The sequence below is a fragment of the Mesocricetus auratus genome, unplaced genomic scaffold (assembly GCF_017639785.1).
Source record: "Mesocricetus auratus isolate SY011 unplaced genomic scaffold, BCM_Maur_2.0 Super-Scaffold_100021, whole genome shotgun sequence".
Taxonomy (NCBI): Eukaryota; Metazoa; Chordata; class Mammalia; order Rodentia; family Cricetidae; genus Mesocricetus; species Mesocricetus auratus.
The window spans coordinates 25,374,202-25,392,212 of record NW_024429202.1 but is presented as its reverse complement, the minus strand read 5'-3'; positions in this window follow the sequence as shown (position 1 = coordinate 25,392,212).

Below are 18,011 nucleotides of genomic sequence, written 5' to 3'. Positions count from 1 at the left end.
TGGCTCCTGTTCTCTGTTGTTCCTCAGTCTTATTATTTTTGCTATGGAACCTATCTCTAAGTTAGGTCTTCTAATTAGACCTAACTTTCACAGGAAATAACAATCATTTTCAGTTCCTAATTATGCTATCTACTGTTGGGGGCTGACTGTAACCACTTGCCATTAGTTCTATGAACAATAAAGGAACTCACTATGCTTCAACATTTATACAAAAAATAAGTAGCTTTTTACCTGTGGCATCATGCTTATGTTCATAAGGTAATAAGTGATGGATATTAATTGCTGTCATTTCCACTAACAACATTCTTCCTATTTTATTTGAAAGGTAGGATGCTCAAACTGTCTTGATTATAAAGCATGGAGGCATTTTTCCCTTTCTGATTTCTATCTAGTGCTGCTTTCAGAAACCATGGTATATCTTTTATGTTCATTGAAACATTGTGGGTAATGAGCCTGAAAGTTTCTAGCCATTCCCTCTAATTAGAGCCTCCCCAGGGAGGAAGTGGCGACAGTGGGAGGAAAATTAACTATTTGGGAAATGTATTGATTAATGTTTCTACAATAGGAATGGAAAAGAAAATAATTTTTAAATTATTAAATTATCTCAATGGAAACCAATGGATCGACGCATATTTCTGTCAAAGACGATTCAATGTTCTTCTTTAAAAATGACTTAGACGATAGGGTGGGAGGCTGGTGGAGATGGTGGGCGGGTGCAGGAGGAGGGGAGTGAGAGGGAAATGGGATTGACATGTGAAACAAGCTATTTAAAATTAAAATAATAAAATAAAAAACAAACAGACAAACAAAAGGTTAATGAAATAAATCTAACACTCTACCAAAAAAATCACTTAGAAGACTTTATTGTTAGAAATTAAGGCTGAGGTTGTAGGGAACAAAGGTTTGCAACAAAAGAGCCAAAGTAAAGAGATACATTCAGTATCACAGAGACAGAGCAAGACCCTGAGAAAATTTCTGCATTTTGTTGCCAGGACTTGGAGCTCACACGGTGCTGAGACAAATTAGTGGCTGGTCCCTCGAAGTAATCTAAGGGTGGTTGTAGTTACGGTTCCAAGGAGTAGTACCCAGAGCACCTGTGGGATTTTTTTTTAGTATTTCAGCATTATTTAAACTTTAAAGTAATTATACATTTTTAAACCCATTTTTAAAGGGAGTGTTCTTTAACTGAAGAAACTTGTAGTTTTTAACATCTAGAATTGTTTTAGTTACTTTTCCATTACTTTGAGAAAACACCATGATCAAGGCATTTATTTGTGGATTACAATTTTAGAGGGTGAGTCCATGGATGACATGGATGGGAACATGGCAGCAGGCTGTAGGCATCATGTTGGAACAATAGCTGAGAGATCATATCTGATCCATAAGCAAGAGCCAGAGAGAGAGAGAGAGAGAGAGAGAGAGAGAGAGAGAGAGAGAGAGAGAGAGACAGAGAGAGACAGAGAGAGACAGAGAGAGACAGAGAGAGACAGAGAGAGACAGAGAGAGACAGAGAGAGACAGAGAGAGAGAGGAGAGAGAACCTGGCATGACATGGGCCACTGAAAACTCAAGACCCACCCCCAGCAGCACACTTCCTCCAACAAAGGGCCACACCTCTTAATCCTCCCCAAATAGTTCTACCAACTAGGGGCCAAGTATTCAAACATATGATCCTATATGAGGGCCATTCTCATCCAAACCGCCAGAATATTTTGAGTTGTCACATTGAAGGAACGCTTCTTGTGTCTAGTATGTCAGGGTAAAAGATGTTTCCAAACATACTGTAATGCAAAGGATCATGGAAGACACAGAATTCCACCGAACTCAACAAAAAATGATCAGCTCAATGCCAGGAGTGCTGAAAGCATGCAAAAGATTTGGTGCTCATTGTGAAGAAGCTTCTTCAAGTGGATCGAATCGGTTGAACTGTTTGTCATTAGTCCCAGAGACGGAATTGACAGCCACTGAGCCTGTGTGAGCCTAGGTTCTCTGCATATATTCTGTGATTTCTTAGCTTGGGTTTTCCCTGGGACTCCAGACAGTGTGTGTGTGTGTGTGTGTGTGTGTGTGTGTGTGTGTGTGTGTGTGTGTGTGGTGGGGTGGGGGGTTGTCTCTGACTCCTTTGCCTGCTGTGGGACCCTTTTCCTCCTACTGGGTTGCCTTATCCAGCCTAGAGTGAAGGTTTGTGCCTAGTTTGTTCAGGTGACATCAATGGGAGGCCTGCTCTTTTCTGAAGGGAAATAAAGGAGCAGTGTATCTGGGGGAGAGGGAAGGGGGCAGTAGGAGGAGTGGAGGGAAGGGAGGTTGTAGTTGGGAGGTATTGCATGAGAGAAGAATAAATAAAAAGAAAAAGGAAAAGAACTTGAACACTGGAAGATGAGCTGTGATAGTTCATTTATAGTGCTAACAAAAATACATAATATTCTTTCCTCCAATTCTGTACTTTTTTAAATTAAAAAGAAGCAACACTAAATTACATAATTATCATTGCTGGAAAGATTGACCAGTCATTTCAAATACAAACTGAGTTGAATTACTATCACATCTTTTACTGAAATAAATGTCATATAGATCAAACATCCTAGTACATAATCTTGCCATAAACTAAAATCTTGAGGAAGAAAAACCTCATACATTATAAGGATATGGTAACATTAGTGTGGTTTTTATAAACAATGTATAAAATGAACCATGTAGAAAAGTGAGAAAATTGATAGAAAAATATAAAGATGAACAATAAGTATATTGTTCATTTCTATTCAGTAATAATCCAATTATTATTCACTAATAATTCATGAATAATGAGAGAAACTTAAAGAACATACATACATACATACATACGTACGTACATACATACATAATTTTACCAAGGAAATTGCCAGGATGTATGAATGATGCAGAAACTGGCAGCGGGAGTACTCACACTCTGTTAAGAGGGACAGGTTCCATTCTTCAGAGTACTTCATGACAAATGTGGTGATTATTAAAAGTACACAATCTTACACAAGTAAATATGCCCCTAGAAAATATTATAAAGTATACATAGTGATTTATAAACAAAGGTGCTTACTCTTGACTGATTCCAAAGATGGAGAATGGGGTTACATTCACTATTCAGTATTTTATTAGCCTAAAGTTGCTGTGTCAGTGTTGTTTTTTTTTATAACAGAGACAACAGTAAGAATTAAATAATATTATGCAGAGAAAAATGTGTTTATTTCCTTACCTAGCACATAATGTGATTATCAATTATATTAAGCTGATTTTCCCCTTTTCCAGATTGGTAATATTAATCCAACAAAAGTTTTTGCAGTGGTTCATGGCTCATGACCATGACTTGAGTGTTAAAACTTGTTTTGATTGAGATATATTGTGCTCTGAAAGAAGGAATATAATCCATTTTATCTTCTTTATAAACTACTTTTGTTGTTGGTATTGAAAATTTATTAAACATAGACCACTTACTTTTCATTAGAATCTAGAACTCTTTGGATTAAGTAGTAGAGAAAGGAAAAAATAGACTAACTTTGAAAATTAAATTGGAATCCTGCAACCTGAGCTAACATTTAACTGAAATTCTACTTTATATGTCTTTTCATTACCATTAATTTAAGGCATAACTGTCTTCCTGCTTTATATTCATAAGAAATAATGTAGTTTAATATTATCAAGTTCACTTAAACCCTTTCAAAAAAGTTTCCTTTGTGTTATTGACCCCAGGATAATTAATTCTTCAAGAAGAGGTACAGATAGGTTGCTTAGGAAAATACTTTTCTTTCCAAAGTAAATAATACCACTTTCCTTTCCATGGGGAGCCCTATGTCTTAGTTAGGGTTTCTATTGCTGTGAGAAAACACTCTGACCCAAAACAACCTGGGGTGGGGGACAAAATGTTCCTTTCAGTTTACAGTAGCAATCAACCACTGAAGGAAGTCAGGGAAAGAACTGGAGTCAGGAACCTGGAAGGAGGAACTGAAGCACACACCATGGAGAAACACTGCTTACTTACTTGTTGGTCCTCCTGACTTACTTAGTTTGCTTTCCTTTCTATAGAGAACTACCTGTCCAGGTCTGGCACCACCCACAGTGGGACGAGACCACCAATACCATCATCAGTCAAGAAAATGTCCCATAGGCTTGTCTTTAAGCCAATATGACAGGGGAATTTTCTCAGTTGAGGTTTCCTTTTGTCCAGGACTGAAACCTCTGTCCAGCAGACAAAAGAATTTACTAACACAATTGACCCTTTGTCAACTTGACATACAAATATATTTGTAGGTGGAGTTTTCCTGTCCCCACCATTTGTTCCCAAATGACAGGTAGTTACTTCTCAAATTACCACACAGAGGCTTATATTAATTATCAATGCTTGGCCAGTAGCTCAGGCTTGTTACCAGCTAACTCTTACACTTAAATTAACCCATATTTCTTATCTATACTTTGCCACATGGCTTGGAACCTTTTCTCAATTCAGTGTGCCCATCTTACTCTCTCTGCATCTACAGGTGACTTTCTGACTCCACCCTCCCTCAACCCATAATTCTCAGTTTGGCTGTCCTGCCTAACTTTATCCTATTCAGCTATTGGCCAGTCAGCTTGTTTATTAAAACATAGAAACATATATGCACACAGTGGACACAAGGATTATTCCACAGCAGACATCATCACTGTTAAACAATACACCTTCCTTTCTTATTTGTGGCCAAGATATCATATTAATACCAACATTATAGTAATAGGATATTTCAACTTTTAGAAGCCCCACAGTCTTTAACAGTCTATTCAGAACATCTAAAATCTCTTTGAAAGCTTGAAGTGTCTCAATTGTGGGCTCCTGCAAAGCTAATTACATACTTTCATACTCCTGATGGAAGAACCAGGGCAGCGATTCAAAGCAGGAACGGAAGCAGAGATCAAAAAGGAACACTTCCTCCAGACTCAGGAATGGCCCCACCCACAACAGGTTGGACCCTCCTACATCTCTCACCAATCAGAAAGTGTCCCACAGGTTTGCCTACAGGTCAATCTGATGGGGGCATTTACTGATCGATGTTCCCTCTTCTCAGATGACTGAACACTGTGTGAAGTCAGTGACAGATGAGCAAACACACCCTGCAAAGTCAGGTAGGTTGAGGGTTGCCCAGCTGATGCCCAACATTTTCGTGAAACTCATTTCCATGCCTGTTTCTTTTCCGAGGATACCTTCCCCACCAGGAAAGATTTCATTAGAAAGGTTTGAGGTTTCCAAATGTCTTGACAGCAGGCATGAGAAAAAAATGTTAATAGGTAGCCAATGGGGAGGAAAAAAAACCTTCAGGGTTTAATATCGTTAAGTAACAAACAACAATGCCCAGTTCACTTTTCTTTATTCCTAATATTCTATACTTCTCAAATATTGTTCATTCTAACTTTCAAGCTACATATGACAAAGCAGAAATCTCACTTTCACAGAGCTCTGAAAGTACCTTGTTTCAGCTCATAAGTGAAAATCTTAACAGTTTACGAAGATTCCTTCTTAGAACTTAAACCATCTCTTCCTTTGAAGGTGAAAAAAAATTCAAAGACACACGTATTTGTGTTTTAAACTGATATCTTCTGGATCTCCCTGGAAAGAAAGGTTGGGATTTGTCTAGGTGAGTTTCAGGTCTGTTCTCAAGCTCTGAACAGCCCATCTCTTCATTCAGGACTGCCTTCTTTGTGGCTGTGGCACATATAGGATACCAATTTCTTCTTCCTCTTTGAGTATGCAAGTGACATTTTCCCATTCATCCAAAGAATGAAGTAAACTCGATTGGATTTGTTCCCCATCTGGGAGCAGGAAATTAACTTTGAAAATGATTTAAATCTCCTGCCTGGGGGAGGACTTTCACCATCCGAAGTTCAATAGTTCAATTTGACAGAGGCTTCTGATGGAATTCTAATATATAGCTGTGTTAAAAGGATGAAAATGTGGCTGCTTTAAATTTTAGTAACTGAATATTTATTTACATTAAGCCAAATTTGGAAATTTGTGAGATACAAAAAGTTGGTAAATAAACATTTTAAGTGGACACTTATTATTTGAAAAGGGAAGGAAATACATACCTTTTCTATGATGAGATGAAAATATTTAGGATTTGAACTTATTCCATGTTAATCTTTTTCTTGTATTGGCTATTGTTCTAGCTTTCTTTCCGTTGCTGTGATAAAACTGTTATCAAAAGTAACTTGGGAAAGAAAGGATTTATTTCATCTAATACTTTAAGGACCAACGTCCAGGTAAGTAATGGCAGGAAGTCAAGGCAGAAGACTGAAGTGTGGAGGAATTCAGCTTAGTGACTTGCTTTCAGGATCAGTTATGACATACACACACAAACACACACAACACACACACACACATCACATATAGCTCAGACCCATAAGGAATGTCCATGCATGGCCGCAATGGGCTAGTCTCTCCTATATAAGTGAATCAGAAATCAAGAAAATACCCCACAGTTACACTCACATGCAATCTGATGGAAGAAATTCTTCAGTTAAGTTTTCCTTTCCCAGATGTGTCAAATTAAGACTCAGGATTAATCATCACAGTCATAAATACAGAACTACAGGACCGGAAGATGGATGTTTAGAATTTAAAAGGCAACAAAGGCATAGTGGTGAACCTTCGTAGTGTCGGCTAACATGCATACTTTATTCCAAGTACTGCATAACCAGGACATAGCAGTGGATGCCATCACTCAGGAGTGGGGTGGAAACAGGAAGATCAGAAGTTCTAAGACATTCCTAGTTAAATAGAAAGTTTGAGACCAGCCTGGAATACTGGAGACCCTATCTCAAAATACAAAATATAAAGTAAAATAAAATGATAAATAAAGTTATTTTGACATTCTTTTGATGTGTATATATACAATTTCATTAAAAGACAAGTAGTCTAAGACAGCAATATACTATACCAAGTATCTTTTTGAGTTTTTATATACAGATATATGACAGTTTTAGGAGTTATTTCTTCTCATTTTATCTGCATATGTCTATAATTAGCATTGGTGTTGACAATATTCTCTGTGAAGTAACATCACTGAGACCTAAACATATCACTCCTTCGAATACACTTATATTGGTATGCACCACATCCTTATTTGTACCTTCTATTTGCTTGGGATCCTTTTTCCATGTCCCTGAATAAAATCACTCTATGGTTATACCTGTGCTGTTTTCGTCTCAGATGAAAGATCTTTAAAATTTGCCCAGCACATTGCAGTTGCATTATCCCAATCTAGATTATGCTAGAAAATGACCCAAATTTGTCTCCCTTTCCATACACGTGGTTTTTTTTCTGATTTATGTCTAATGGGGGTTGGCTGCCGTTCAGATCTATGACATTTTCACACTGAGATATAGGTACATGGAGTGGGTAAAATTGGAGGTTGTTTTAGTCATTTTCTGTTGCTAGTGGCAGAACACTACAGACTGGTTTGAATGGTAAAGACACAGGTTCGGTCCAAGCTTCTGTTTCAAGATTGAGAGGCCACACTGGGTAATTGGCAGAGTCCCAAGACAAGGCAGGGCATCTCAGGTGGAAAAACAGAGAGCATTGAACTTCTATGAGATTGCCCCTATAGCAGACCCATCCTCCTGATAACCCAACAATCACTAATCAATCAATAGTATAAATGGGTTAATCTTTACCCAATGGCAGAGCACTCACTGTCTTTTCAAGGACCTACTAATTAGTACTATAGAGTGAATAATAAATGTAAACATGAGTTTCAGAGGGAAAACACATTTAAACCATAGCAGGAATGCTATCAGTTTAGAATAAAAATGGAACACCAGATGTCCTCTAAGTCTTCTGTTTGCAGGTGGCACATACTACTCTTCTTTATATTTAGTTGTTAAGACAAAATGAAGTATCCAAACTCAATGTCAGTAGAGCAGGAAATAAAATTGTCCCACAAGAAATGTTCCAGGTATTTCAAGTATGTAAGCCTGTGGTCTAGTTAAAAATGCCATGTGTGTACTACAATACATATGTGTGCACAGAAACCAACCTCAGACCACTGGGGGTCTGAGAGTAAAGACCTCTACCATGAATTATTGAAAGAACATGATAAGGCATGGTTCACTTGGACAGCCAGATCCTTTTGTGTTCAGTTTTACCCTTGTAAACTATCATTACCCACTAAATGTTGGGATCTATGACTTGATTTCAAAACATCAGTTCTTGATTCTGCATTTTCCCCAAAATCATGAATACACATTCAATGAACATTTCTTTTATGTGTTAGCACTGGTGTTAGGAAGTAATTATAATGAGATGAATTAGACGTTTAAGAAGCCCAGGGCTAATACTGTCATGGCAAATTTAATAGAAATACATGGTGATGAGAGAGGTGTGTGATGTAGGGATATTTGAAAAGGCTTATCCAAGAAAGGAATGCTTAAATAGGTCATGAACAATGTGGTTTTGAAACACAAGAAAGATTTGCATAAGAAACTTCACACTATCATGGAAATTGATGGTGAGTTTGAAGCCATCTAACAGGTAGAAAAGTAGAAGGACTTTCTCATAACCACTAACTACTCCTTAATTACTAGGTCAGTCAGGAATTCCTGGTCTGTACTTCTGGCCTTAAAGGGCGAGAGAAAAGAACATGGAGAAGTAGAAAGGAGGGTGTTACTCTATACATAGACAAGGCTTCATTTTAGTAAGTTCTTTCTCTTATAGTTAGATGAGGTTTGTCTGCATAGTGCATGGAGCTGATTTTTCCCCTACATCCTCCCATTTGAGGTTTGCCAGGTACCAATACATAGTTATAAAACAAATTAGCCTCAATTTCTTTATCTATATAAATAAGTGCATAATAGCTAGCTTGTGCATCATGTAGGAAATACTTGGCAGCACGTAACAGAAAAGAGCTTAACTTTAATCAAGTAAGAATGGTGGAGGTAAGCCATGGTTCAAATGGAAATGCTTTTAAGCCAAGGTCACTGCATTCTCATGGCTTTCCTGCATAATTGCCAGGTAATTGCTGGTCCTCCAACTATAGTATCTATGTGTCAGCAATTAGACAAAGGAGAAGAGTAAAGAAGCAAGTGCCCAGCAACAAACCACACTTCAGAAACACACAGTCAACTTTGAGTTGCATTTATTATTAAAGCCATACTATTTTTTAGACAACTTTGCCTACCTCAAAAGAAGTCTGGAAGGACATTGAAAGGCAATTGTTGCCTTCTTGTCTTAAGTAAAATGAGAGTCATTTGTAATTTTGGAGAGGGGATGGGGAACTGCCACATCTTCATACCTTGCAGATTCCAGAGGGAATTAGTAAGTTTTATACATATAACAGGTTTTGAGAAATGTCAAATAGCTTCAAGTATTCTTTTTGTCAAAACAAAGAAATACTCACAATTATGCCTAGCTAATTAGTTATGTCTGACATATTCCATTAACACATACAAAATTCTAAAACAGCATATTCAGGTCAGCATGTAGTAAAATGAGTGTTTTCTAATTCATCCATTACAATGCCAGTGTAAAACTAGCTACTTTTTTTTCCTTTTAACTCAGAGGACTTTTGGTAAAAGCACAAAGATGACTGTCATCTGTTTGGTTGCAGGCCCTTGACTCATGCTTCAGTAGTTTAAACTACATTAACCCCAGTGTCAAGATGATATAAAAGGTAGACAATTTCTTATCGTGAAAACACTTTACATTCATGTCAACTGCAAAGAGGCAGGAAAGACTGTCCAGGGATGGCTGACTACAATTGAGACCATTGCTACTTGGCCTGATTATTCTTAGCAGAGAGCTGTTTTTGTTTGCTAGAATAAGATTACAATAATACTGTATTACAATTATTAACACTTTCTTATAATGACTTGTATCATTAGTCTTCACAATACTGCCTTATTTTCATCATAGCACAAATATATAATGTTATTGTGTCAGCCAATAATAATAATATAATAAAAATAAAATAGCACAGACACAACAAGTGTCTGGAAGCACAGGACCCAGGAATGCTTTGACTTAATTCCTCAACCTTAAGAGCTCTCTGTTCTCCATGACATTTCTGGCAAGGTCAGAAGTCATATTAATATATCCGTACCACTTAATGGCATGTCAATATTTTGAAATTATTTATTCATTGAAACATTTTCCTCATGACCAATAAAATGAGTCGATAATTTTTTGCGTCAGCAGATGAACAGGTGCTGGTTTATTACAGTAGCACACAGAGTTCTTTTCTCCATCCTTTCTGCCTTCTCCCTCCTTTTTTATTTCTCTTCTTTCCTCTTTCCCCCCTCATCTGCTTCCTTCTCCCTAACTCCTCATTCTCCTCATTCCTTGCTCTACCGGTTAGCTCATTCTCACCTCTCCCTCTGCTGCTTCTCTCCCTCCTCCTCCTCTCTTCTTTTTCATCTTCCACAGCTCCTCCTCCTCTTCCCCTTCCCTCCTCCTCCTGTTGTCCTTCACCCTTCTTTCTCCTCCAATTCCACCCCTCTCCATCTCTTCTCCCTTTTTCTGAACCCTCCTCTTTCTCCTCCGTACACCTCTTTTCCCTCCTCCTTTCCTTCTCCTTATTTCTCTTCCTGCTTTACCCTTTTTCTTCCCTTTCCTCATCCTTTGTGCTGGAGTTTAACCATAGACTCTCCTGGCATATTCTCTGTCAATGAATGATACCCATAGAAGTAGCTGTGGCTTCTTAAAGAGTTTACAAAGTTGAATCTGGAAATAACCACCTGTCAAGTTTAGGGGTAGAATCAAATAAAAATATTCATTACCATCTGAAAATCCTCAAATATCCTTCCTCTTTCCAGTTACCTATGAGGCTAGGTTTTCATCATGTATGTCAATCAAAATATACAACAATAAAGTAAATATAAAAGCAAACTAAATAACCATATGTCTCCAAAATTTAATTTACAAAAGGCAATACATTCCTTCTCATCATATTTTGTGTTTTGAAAAATATTGTTGCTTACATTTTGGTATTAATAGTTAATTGATTTATTGTTATCATTTCTACATAATTTAATTTTTAAAAATTATTGTGCCAGATAGGCCTAGTGATACAGGTTTATAGTCCTAGCTACATGGAAAGCTAGACAGAAGGATTGCAAGTTCAAGTTATTCTGGGGGGATACACACACACACACGCAGAGAGAGAGACAGAGAGACAGAGAGAGAGAGAGAGAGAGAGAGAGAGAGAGAGAGAGAGAGAGAGAGAGAGAGAGAGAGAGAGAGAGAGCGCCAAGGCATCCTGAATAACTCAATAAGACCCTGACTAAAAATAAAAAGTAAATGATGGACTGGTTACATACCTCAGAATGGAGCACTTACCTGGCATGCCCAAGGTCCCAGGTTCCACCCATAATACCACAACATAAACAATGTAAAATTAAATCAAGTTTCAATTTCTTTTTTTTATTTAATATGGTAAATAATTGATATATTCATATAGATAAATGCTTTTGTGATCTTCAATAAAGTATAAGACTGCATAGGTTTCTTAAGACCAAATACTTGTGAAATAATATTACAAAAAACACTAAAATATTTATTATTATAGCATTGTTCACACAATTGAGGCTTCCAAAATGATCTGGTATTTGTGTTCTTTATGTGTTTTTTTTTTTTTTTTGGTTTTTTGAGTCAGGGTTTCTCTGTATTGTTTTGGAGGCTGTCTTGGAATTCGCTCTATAGACCAGGCTGTCCTCAAACTCACAGAGATCCTCCTGCCTCTGCTTCCCGAGTGCTGGGATTAAAGGTGTGCGCCACCAACGCCGGGCATACATCTCTGTTTTTATTTGTTCTTCAATACCTGTTTTCATCATTTAAATAAGATGAAATAAGTCTCCCTAAGCTCCCAATGCTTTTAAATTCCTTATGGAATCCAAGACCAATATATTTTTACTATGCTTAGATTTATTTTCTTCAAAAATCACATTGTGATTTACATTGCAAGCACATCTCCATTGATATTGCAGTTTACATGGGTTCCTGCAAAAGGTTAACATGTTAAAGCCTTGATCACTACCTGTTGGTACAATTGCTGGGTGACTAGATAATGGAGGCACTACCTTCATTAATGGGCTTTTATGAGTTGGGGGTTGGTTGGAGAAGCCAGTAATAAGGAAAATGACTTTTGAAAGTATGTCCCTTTGTGTCTCTGCTTCCTGTGTACTATATAAGGTGAGCAATTTTGCCTCTCCCACCCCACGCCATCCCCCACGCCCAACCCCCCACCCCCTGCCCTGCTGAATCCCCCCACCAAAACCCTTCCACCATAGGGACAACCTCACTCTTGCTCAGAAACAAAAGAGATATATAATTAAGGAATGAAGCCTCTGAAATTCTGATCCAAACTAAGTCATCATTCTTTAACTAGATTTATCAGGTGTTTTGTCACAGTAACCAAGAACTAACACAGAAAATTGTAACCAGACAAGTGAGGTCACTGGTACATTTATTACTAGTGATGCAAATTGTTCAGAAACATTTGAGCCTGTTTTGTGAGAGGAATTTGGAAAAATTTAGAGATGTTGAATATAGACACTCCAGAATGTTGTAACTAGAGTTTAGAAGGTAGTCCTTCTGAAATATCAGAAGACCAGAAAGTCATACAAATACAAACTGAGATTATCATACACACCTGATTTCAGAATGGGGTGAGGATGAAATTGTGATTTGGACTGAAGTTGACTTGTATTACACTACAGCAAAGAACATGCCTACATTTTATTCATTCCCTAGGCTTGGAGGGAAGCTGTTTTAAAAGGTAATGACTCAATAAATTGGCAAATGAAATCTCAAGGTATCCCATCATTCAGGCAGTCACGTGAATCTTATTGGCTGCTTCTTGCCAGATTTGAATTGAGGGGAAATAGCCTAACAAAATAATATGAAAATCTTTCAGTTTGGCCAAGAGGAAAAATGCATGTATAAAGTTGGTAATAATTGATGTGTGGTTTTAAAGAGACTGGCACCATTAAAAAGAATTCAAGTACTTCACACTAAAAATATTAAAAGTTCCCCCCAAGGGTACCTCAGGAAGCAGAACACCCACCCACCATAGGATCAAGGGTATAAAAGTATAGACTCATTGGAACTATTTTCCCTCCAGAAAAGAACATTCTTAGAGCACTCTGATTATCTAGGAACAACTAAGGGAGGGTTTTCTTAGGTTTAAAGTAGCGATGATCCCAGAGAATTCATATTTTAGCTGGCAGCAAACTTTGATATTTTCCATGTGATGTCGTATTGGTAGGCATGAAAAACATGAAAGGTGTATAACTGGGGTCTTACACCAAGATTTTTAATAAAAACTTCAGGGTTCAGGCGATGTGTGACAGGATTGGTTTTCCTGCAGATAACCCCCAAGAAGTGTACACCATAGTGGATACAAGAATATTAGTCGAAGCAGAGGAATGAACATCTGCAACAGAAAGCCGCAGGCAGTGAGCAAAGCCCATTCAGAAAGCAGACACATGTGGGATAAAGCTAACAGGCTGGAATAGGGCCAAACAAGCACCTTCAGAGCTCATAGAATGTCATCACACGTCTTAGATGGTAGACACATGGCTGTGGGATTATGGTAGGTGATCTTAGTTGTCAGCATGACACACTTGGAAAACAGAAACCTCAGCTGAAGGACTGCCTCCATCAGATTGGCCTTGGGCATATCTGTGAGACATTTTCTTGGTTGCTAACTGATGTAGGAGGTCCTGACCCACTGTGAAGAGTCCCATCCCTAGACATGTGGACCTGGGCTCTATAAGAAAGGGAGCTGAATAGGAGACTAGGGCAAGCCAGCAGGAGGTAGTACTTCATGGTTTCTGCTTCAAGTTCTTGTCCTGAATTCCTGCCTTGGGTTCCCTAGATGGTAAACTGTAAAGTGTAAGATGGAATAAAGCCTTTCTTCCCCAGGTTGTTTTTGGTCATGATGATCATCACAGCAACAGAAACCAATGTAGAACAAGGAAATGACATTTTTGCTCTAAGATGGTCTCCGCTACCCTCACTATTGCTGTAGGAGCATGTTCGTTGTTCTTCTCCCCACCCCCATAAACTGGAATTATTTAATTTTTCTTCTCAGAGATACAGGGGTTTAAAAACATGCGTTAACTTTAGTCTTTAGATTTTTTTTCTTTAAACAAGGTCTCATACATTCCTGTCTAACTTGTAACTGTATAGACTATGCTGGCCCAGAATTCATAAAGTTCCCCTTGCATCTGTTTCCAGATTGTTGGAATTATACCCATGTGACTCCACACCTGGCTGCCTGGAGACTATGAACTAGACTTTTTAAAGAGTGTTGGAACTTTGAAGACTAGTAGAGATATTCTTAGTATATATTATAATTCCTTCAGGAACCAAGTATTACAGTTTGGACATGAAATGTGAGTCTAAGGGTTCATTCATTAAAGACCTTTTCCCAGTTAGTGATTTTATATAGAGGTGCATCATGAAGCATACTAATAACTGGAGTCTTATTGGAGGAAAAGATAGGATTTGGTGGCAATAATTACATCCTGAGACCTGTGACTTAAACAATTGATCTACCATTGAATATATTATAGTGAAGTAATCAAATCTTTAAAAGATAGGAAATGACTGGAGCCATACCATTGGATCTTGTATCTGTCTCTGACTTCATTCTCATTCTCTCTCTGCTTCCTGGTTGCTGTAGAAAAAAAAAACAGTTGCATTACTATCCATGCATGCTGCTTTGATGTCTGTCTCACATGAACCCAAATAATGGAGCCATGAGACTATGGAGAGTAGCATTTGAAACCATGATACAATCTGAGTCTTTCCTCTGGGTTACTCTATCAGGTAGTTTGTCACTGTGATGAAAAGTTGAATAACAATCATTTTCCTGTTTTAAATCCTTATATTACCTGTGGTGACAGCACTGATGCCACTGCCAAAAGTTGAGCTTGATCTGATTTTAACTTTCCAATCTTCAGTCAGCTATTTATACCCTTGGTGTGTTGTGCAAACAAACAAAAAATAAGCAGCATCAAATATTCTCTGCTTTTCATGTACAACATCACAGAACATACTTCTTAAATTTGATTAATATCTGTATAGATATTAAAGATGAATATCTTGCCTTAGAAATGGTCAGACATTAGTTCTTGCCCTGGAACTTCCTATCCCCGGGGAGTTTGTTAGAAATGCAGATACTTGAGTTTCACAAATACTTAATCAAAATCTGCATTTTAACAAGTTCCCTAGGAGGCTTATGGGCATCATGTTTGTAACGATGCCATAGAGTTGTCTCAGCCCTAATGATCTCAGCATGCTGCCTTATAATTGGCAAATGGTCACTACATAAATAGAGCTCCCACCAAATGTGTTATATTTCAAGATATTAGCAAAAATATCCCATCTATTCTGTTTCTCAGTTTGTCTTCTCTGTTGTTGTTCCCTAGTTAACTGAAATTATCACCTTTCAAATCTCAGAATGGTTCTATGTATTTTCAAAGTCCATTTTTAAAATATTATAGAACTTTTATTCTTTTTCTGGAACCTAAGATCCTTCATTTCAGTTTCTATTAGATTTTTGTCCACTTGAAAATATTGATCTGTAAATTCCATGCTCTGTGGAATGATCAGGTGAAGTTGGTACATATTTTCCCTCTCTGTCAGTTTGGGGATTCATTTTTATGTACTACTGAATTAGAAAGTGTTCAAATGCTGAACCTCTGGATTCTGTGAATCATCCCCAGCCCTGGCTATAAAGCCCAACAAAATTTGCTATTATGTACTTCAAGAGGTTGGCAGAGTAACTGGATACTTTGGAGGAAAAAGAATACATACAATATATATTAATAAATTTATAAGAATCTACGCAAGTCCTTCTAAGGCAGCTAACTCACCTTGATTACACTTCATAATTATCTGGGAAAGGCTTAAGAAATGGAAGCATTAGGTCCTTGGTCAGTCCCTCCATAGACAAGTTTATGTTTTTATGTTGCTATGTTTTCCTTTTATTTTTCTCTTCCCATTTCCATGTGTTTGAGTGATGCATGTGTATGCATGTATATGCCTGTTTGCATAGGTTAGGATACACATAGGGGCCCAGAGTTCATGTCAAATATTAGGAATCACTCGATGTTTTTTTCTCCTTGTCCATAGACTCAAGGTCTCTCAGTCAATCACAGAGCTCACTGATGTGGCTAGTTTATCTAAACATCTCACTGTAGGAAATCTGCTGCCCCTTTCTCCAAAAATTGAAATTATAGTCTGGGTGCAGTGCCACCCAGAACGTACATGGGTTTTAGGGATCTGAACTCCAGTTGTCATGGTATGGCAAGTGTTTTGACCACTGAACTATCTTGACAGCCCAGAAATACTCATTTAAAATATTCACTACAGTAAGTGAGCCAAGCTAGAGATTGGGAGTTGGCGTTCTACAAAATGGTGAATCAAAAATAAGCATGCCTTGATCAGCCCTGGTTCAACCAGGATTCTCATCTACTAACCTCTTCTTAGGCACTAAGCCGTCAGTGCCTAAACACGTCATCTGCATCTGTAAGGATTAGTTGAGTCTGTAAGAATTAGTTAAATGTTTGTTTTAACCTTAGTAAAGGTTGTATTATATCTTAGTTCAGATTTCAAAGATCAAGCAAACTGATGAGGTTACACTTTGAAATAAATTATGCAAAATTAAATAAATATCAAATACAAAGTTAGATGTAAGTGTGTATGAGTAAAAAGTATTTAAGCATCAAAGTGGATAGCAAGTTCCCCAAACTGCCATCTCAGAAAAATATGATGCACGATCCCAATTGAGCCAAAACACAAACTGGCCTAGTATAATAACCTGCAGGAATATGACATTCCATTTCTTTCTTAAAGTTTTATGTCATTTTGGCATCTTATCTCATAAATGTTTCATAGCGCTATATTTCATATATCATAATATATATGCATTCAAGGCACTGATGTAAATCTTAAAATGCAATAGCTATTTCAAAGTTCTCATGTTTAAATTTTATCAGAACGTTTCCATGAGAAGCTTCAGTTAGGTCAGAAGAATAATAGATTAAACTTTTCAGGTCAATGTCATGTATTGTCTTTGTTCTTGATTACTATTTTAGCCTTGGGGCTAAGTACTTTTTATTTTAAAAATAATAAGAAATTTAATAAAGGATTGTGACATTTAAAGCAGCTCAGAATTTGCCTGAGGGACTGACAGACCCACAGGGACCTGTGCTGAGGTGCTAACTGAGAACTAACTTTGCTGAAATTACTGGTTTATTTACTGAGAAAAAAAATGGTTTGATTTAGGCTGGAGATCAACAATTTTCCACATCACGGGTCTGAGCTTTATCTTATACATATCTTTGTGTTTGCCTCCTCTGTCTTCTTAGAAACTAAGATAGCAGATACTTATTTTCTTTGCTAACACGGTACAACAGAATTCATAATAATCTGATGGCCATTTTATACATCTTTGTGGAGGTAATTACTATAAATAACAACAACAGGCCAAATGATGGTGGTTTTGGCAACTATATTAAAAAGAAAATCTTAGACTTAGGAGATGGCTTAGTGGGTGTCCTGGTTTACTTTATATTGCTTCAGGAATGGCCATGACCAAAAGCAAGTTGGAGAGGAAATGGTTTATTAGAGTTTACAGGGTAGAGTCCATCATGGATGGAGACTAAGGCAGAAACTTAGAGGGAAACTGAAGCAGAGATGATGGAGCGATGCTGCCTGTTCTACGTGGCTTGCTCAGCTTACTTTTTTATACAACACAGGACCACCTGTCAGGTGAAACTGCACCCGTGGGCTGGGTCCTCCCACTTCAACAAATCTACAAATGTTCCCATATTCGCCTACTGTATGTTTGATAGAGGCATTTTCTCAATTGTAGTTTCTTCTTCTTAAGTGACTCAGTCAAGCTGACTCAAAACTAGCCATTTCAGTGGGTAAACTGCTTAGTAGGCAAGTAAATAGCCCTGAGTTCAAATCTCCAGAATTCAAAATCTAGACACAGAAGCCCAGATCTA